This window comes from Cenococcum geophilum (genome assembly GCF_001692895.1).
Source record: "Cenococcum geophilum 1.58 unplaced genomic scaffold K441scaffold_26, whole genome shotgun sequence".
In the NCBI taxonomy this organism is placed as follows: domain Eukaryota; kingdom Fungi; phylum Ascomycota; class Dothideomycetes; order Gloniales; family Gloniaceae; genus Cenococcum; species Cenococcum geophilum.
In genome coordinates, this window is record NW_027137584.1 from 16185 (window position 1) to 21951 (window position 5767).

Here is a 5767-nt window from a genome sequence, read left to right on the forward strand (position 1 = left end):
TAAAAAGGTTATCTCTCCTTATGCCTACTAACTAAAACTCCCTAATACGGTTAAGATCCACCCCGTATTCCACACATTAGTCCTTTACCCTACCGCCCCTATATTAGACGCCCTGCCTAAATAGATCTAGGACCCTCCTCTACTAGTTAAAGTAGATGGTAAGGATAAGTACTTTATTAAAAGAATTAACGATATTAAGTATAATAAACGGAAACGCTAGTATATATACCTTATAAAGTGGAGAGGCTTTACTAAACCCTTATAGGAACCTGTTAACTCTATAGAACTTATATAAGCCGTAGAAGACTTTTATAAACTCTACCCAGAACTACTATAGCCCCATCTCGCAGAAGCTTAAGTTTAAAGGGGGGGTACTATTACGGAACCACCCCGTAATACCTTATATATATCCACTAGTTTCCACCAACTTAATAAGTAGAGACTAACTATAAGACGGCAATCTAACGGCAATCTAACGGCAATCTACGGCATTCTGCTATATTCTGCCAAGTTCCACTAAATCCTGCTATATTCTGCTAAGTTCTACTAAATCCTACTATATTCTGCCAGTTCTACTAAATCCTGCTAAGTTCTACTAGGACTATTACCTAAATCCTACTCTGCTCCGTATACGTATTAACTAAGTAACTAAGCTAACAATATATACCCTTTCTTCCTAATTTCTTACCTTCTTTCCTTATGCAACGTCTTAACTTTATTACACAGTTTATGTATATAGCTTAATAATATCTACTTCGTTATATATTATCGTCGCCTATACTCACTCCGTAACAATAGGCTAGTTGCGTACTTAGCGACGGTGGGCTAGTCTATTAGGATATTAGGTTTTATTATATATTTATTAAAATGCACTTATATATAAATTGCCTTAATAAACGTTATATTATACGCCTTTAAATCGTAACGGTATGTGTAGCATACTAGGGTTAGGAGTACTCTATTAAATGCTAGATTTTCCTAACTAGATAGTAAAAAGCTATTACATCTATAGGAGCAAATAATAATATAACCAGCTAGAGCGTAAGTATATATACTTAATTCTTATAGTTCTAACTTTTAAGCTATAGCTTTTATGGCTATCTAGGGTAACCTAACTTCTATAGCGACCTTCTGCTACATTTTGTACCTAAATCTAAGGGTATTATTAGTATATAGTTTTTTTAGAAGGCTAGAGAAAAAGATGGTTAAGAGTATACTTACTTATTATATACCCTAGCCATCTTATTTTTTTTCTTTAGATCCTAGTAAATTTTAAGGTTGTTTTAGAATTGCGAACGGGAACGTTTGCACTAATAGTCCTTATTAGGCTCTGTATATCGGGTAGGAAGTAATTATAGTGTTAGTAAGGATGCTTATAAAATTTCTAATGCTTTGCGTTTGCGTCCGTAATTCTTATTAGGGCTAGTGAGTAACTGCGTATATAAGAATAGCTGTAGTATTAGTGATAAGTCTTTAAAGTCGTGATCTTGTTTCCTAAGGATGGATCGATATTTATTATAATAGTGTAAGGAATATTCTTATATATATAGCGTTCGCAAGGCCTTTTACCAGAATACTTAACTTTTAATCCTCTATAACTATTATATGCTCTCTAGGTAAGTTTAGGGGTATTAGTTTTAGTATAGAGACTTAGGTATATAATAAGGTTGTCCTTATAATTAAAAGGTTTTTGAGAGGTATAGCAGGTTAGGATTATATAAAAATACTACTTAAATCCCCTATATATCTAGTGTATATTCTTCTTATACCGCCTTAGATGTTTAATAAGTATAAAGGGTTTAATCTCTTGGCATATAGGGTGCATATACTTATAAGGCCGTTCTCTATTAAGTATTAGTAATTATCGTTACTTATATAAATAGGAGGGATTTAACTAACCTTTCTTTAGACCTAATGGCCGGATAGTAAGTTGTTTAGGGTTGGCTATCTCTATACAGTCTTAATAACGGTAAATAGTAATACTCTCGCTTTTTTTTAGGGGGCTTAAAGGAATTGCTTTCTTTAAGAGAGAGTAAAGAACTAATATCTATAAGTAGTGATTGTGGAAACAAATATAAGGGAATAAAGTAGAGGGATAGGCACTGGGGGTATATAAATGTTAATGGCTTAGATCTCGCCATAGTACACCTATAGATTAGTACGTAATTAGGCTAGTAGATACTATAAGTAGGAATTTTTGCAGCACTTTGGCGAGCCCCTTCCCGTCTATACATTTAAGTAAAAACCGAGATTACGCTAAAGACTAAAAACAAAGATCTTTAAAGTTTTAACTCTTAAAGACTAAAACAAAGAGTTCGTCTGCTGAGATTTTATTTATATAGCTACGAGATCTATTTATTAGAATGCGTTAAATTTCCCTAAGCTAGTATAGGAACCCGGTATTCGTTTTCTTAAAAGAGGTAAGTTAAAATTATCACGGTTTTAGGGGTTAAAATGCGTTTAGGTAACCGACTAGTTATTAAATTAGGAGGATCGCAATAATAGGAATTCTTTTTATAAATATATAGTTGACTAGGATACTCGAACGCAGACTAGCTTCGCTAGAGATACCCTAATAAATAAATAAAAAACAGTCAATTCTATATAATTTAAGCAATTGCCTTTTGCCAATAGCTTACGATGTGTTAAACGGATAATTAGGTATAAGAACTCTATTTATTAAAGAGGGCTCTAAAAGCTCTTTATATATATATAATAGGTAGCAAATATAATAACGATATAGTCGTCATTTAATTAGGAATAGATAATAGAAATAGGTATTAAGACATTTAATAAGACATTTAGTTATAAGTTAAGAGATAACTAAGATAAAGTACATAGGTGCGATCTAGGTCGACAGATAGTATTACAATATTAGTAAGGAACTTTGATTTAGGTCAATACAATATTATAGAAATTTTAATAGCCAATTTCTGTTGGTCACACAGGGTGACTCACTAATAACGACTACTCGAGTAGGGTTACAGTGATGTTGGTTGATAAAAGCTTATTAATAGGAATGAGGAAAGGGGTAAGGAACTTAAGGTTCCTCACCACGCTAGGGCCACGTCGACACGTGACGGCAATATGCTTTATATGATGGCAACTTGCCTCATTCCCAACACTGGCAACTCTTCTTTTTGTGGTTGCTATATATATATATACAAACAGACAGTATATAATAATACTAGACAATATGTAACAAAACCAGATAATATGTAATAAAACCAGACGATATATAATAATGCGGTAGTTAGTAGAATTTAGTAGATAACGCGAAGACGGGTAGGCCGCTAAGACGCTAGTAGTAAGCGAGCTAATGGCGATTTTCTATGCCGGGCATGGAAAATCCTAATTGGTTGGTAGAATTCTACACCGCCACCTAAATTAATTAGGCGTGGCGCTCTTGGCAAGAATCTAACTAATTAGATAACTTTAACCGGCGGTTAAAGTTCTATAAGATCTTAACTTCTTTAAATTTCCCTCTTAACCTAACCTTTAACTTATATATATAGAGTATTTATATTAACAAACGTCTCTAGTGCCTTATTTGGGTTTGCCTTTGTTATTATATCTACTAGGTTATTTTAGCCATTAATTTATTAGATCTTAAAGAGTTCTTAACGCTTATAGGACTGCCAAAGTGCTATAATATTAATTATAAGACGCTTTTCCTTTATAGTACTAAGCTTAACTAAACACTTATAGAGGGAATATAAGTTGGTGTATACGATTATAGGGATAGCGGGAAGTTTAAGCTAGTCTATAATTATCTTAAGGGTAGTTCTAATTGTAATTGCTATATTAACTCCACTGACTATTCTATATATCTCTAACGCTAGAACGCTTTAAGTAATGCGCTTGCTCTTAGTTAAGCTCTAATAGATAAGGTTGCCGTGGATTATAAAGTTATTCTCTTTAGTAGATTTGTTTATAATAATAATCTTATATCCTAGCTAGGAGCTAAAATCATTATTATTTATAAACGATCTATTAATAAATACGAAGAGCTTAGCGGTAGGAAGGCTAATAGGCACGTAGAGTAGTCCCCTATTGAGATGGTTTATTTGCTAGAAAAGACGCTTATTTAGGGTAAGAACGTTATCCTTAGTTAGTTCTTAGTATTAAGCGGTAATAGAGAGATTAAAGGAAGCCTTAGGTTAACAGATAGAAGCCATATAAGCTCTATAAGCGCGTTGCTTTATATATCCTTACTTTAGAGAATTAACATTAATAACGTTGATCTTCTTGCCTTAACCCTTCTAGCGTAGAGCAATGGAGCCCTTATTTAGGGAGAGGATATATCTATTAAAGAGTAATAGTATTACTAAGTTAAGTCTTTCCTTTAGCTTTGCTATAAGATTTGCTTTTACTAGCTTATCTTCTTTAAGAGCTAAGAATTGGTTGTCTCCTAAGATAATTATATTGTCCGTTTATATGCCGATAATTCTAAATAAAGTTCCCGTAGTTATAATAAGGAAGTAGGGATTAAATGTAAAAGTAGTTATTAAAAGCTTCTCCTTATGGTGCTTGCTGTAGGTAGCCCACTAATAAGTTCCTGCCTCTGCAATTCCATATAATGGCTTAAGTATAACCATAATCGTATCCTTGGGATATTAGTGGCGAATTTACTCTAGAAGGTATGCTAGTATTAAGCGCTAAAGGCGCGTCTCTAATTGGGTGTAGGCCTAAGTAATATTTTATAGGTAAACCGCTATCCTATTCTTTATTAAGGAGGGAGCTAGCGTAATAATAACTTATTAACTAGCTCGTTAAATTATAGGGGATTATATAAGGATTACTTCCTTGCTGTTATTGTTATAACCTTAAATAACTAGCCTTAACTTCTTAAATGGGGTATTAGTAGCTTTGCCTTTAATCTTATTAACTATTTTTAACTTAAATATACGGACTCCATTAAACTTAGTAGGGTTATATTTCTCGAATTTAAAGACTCCTCTTATAATAAGACCGTTAATCTCCTGCTTATTAGATGCTTAGAAAGGAGCTCCTAAAGTTATAATACGGCCTTTCTTTTAGAGCTATTTTATAAGTTTAAAGTTAGCCTTCTCTTTAGCTATTATAAAGGCCATTAATAGTTTATCTCCATTCTTAATAGCGGTAACGAATTGCTCTTTAAAATTAATAAGATATTAACAATTTTGTGATCCCTTTAGGCGACCTCTACCGCGTCGTAGTCGCGGTACGTCTACTATAATTATATTAGAATCGCCTTCGCCTTCTAGAGCACATTAATTATGGTTCTCCTCTAGGGTATCCTCTAGGGCATTCTATAAAGGCTTAGAGCTATTATCCCTATAGTAGGGCTTAACAACAGTTAAGTAGAATTAAGTAGGTCTATAGGGCATCTAAAGAGTATAAGTTTAACTATTAATTATAATAAGTTTATATAGGCCTAACCATTCTCCCTTTTTACGCTATACGCGTACCTCCGATTGGAGTAGCAGATTAAGTATAGTTAAGGTATTTAGGCCATTTCTCATTCCTAGTGCGTCGTTGACCTAGCGCGTAGCGTAGAGACGTCATACCTCCTTCGTTGCCTTGCGAATAGCCTTAACTTGTTACGCAATAGAGGGAGATAATAAAGAATCGTTAGTTATTTAAGGGTAGGCGCTAAAGACTAGCAACATAGGTACGAGCCTATCTAGGCTAGTAGTATTATTAATAGCCTTAACAGCTATCTATAGGATAAGCTCTTCGCTAGCACCCTTTAGTTTTAAAGAAATAATCTTATATACGCGGCGTA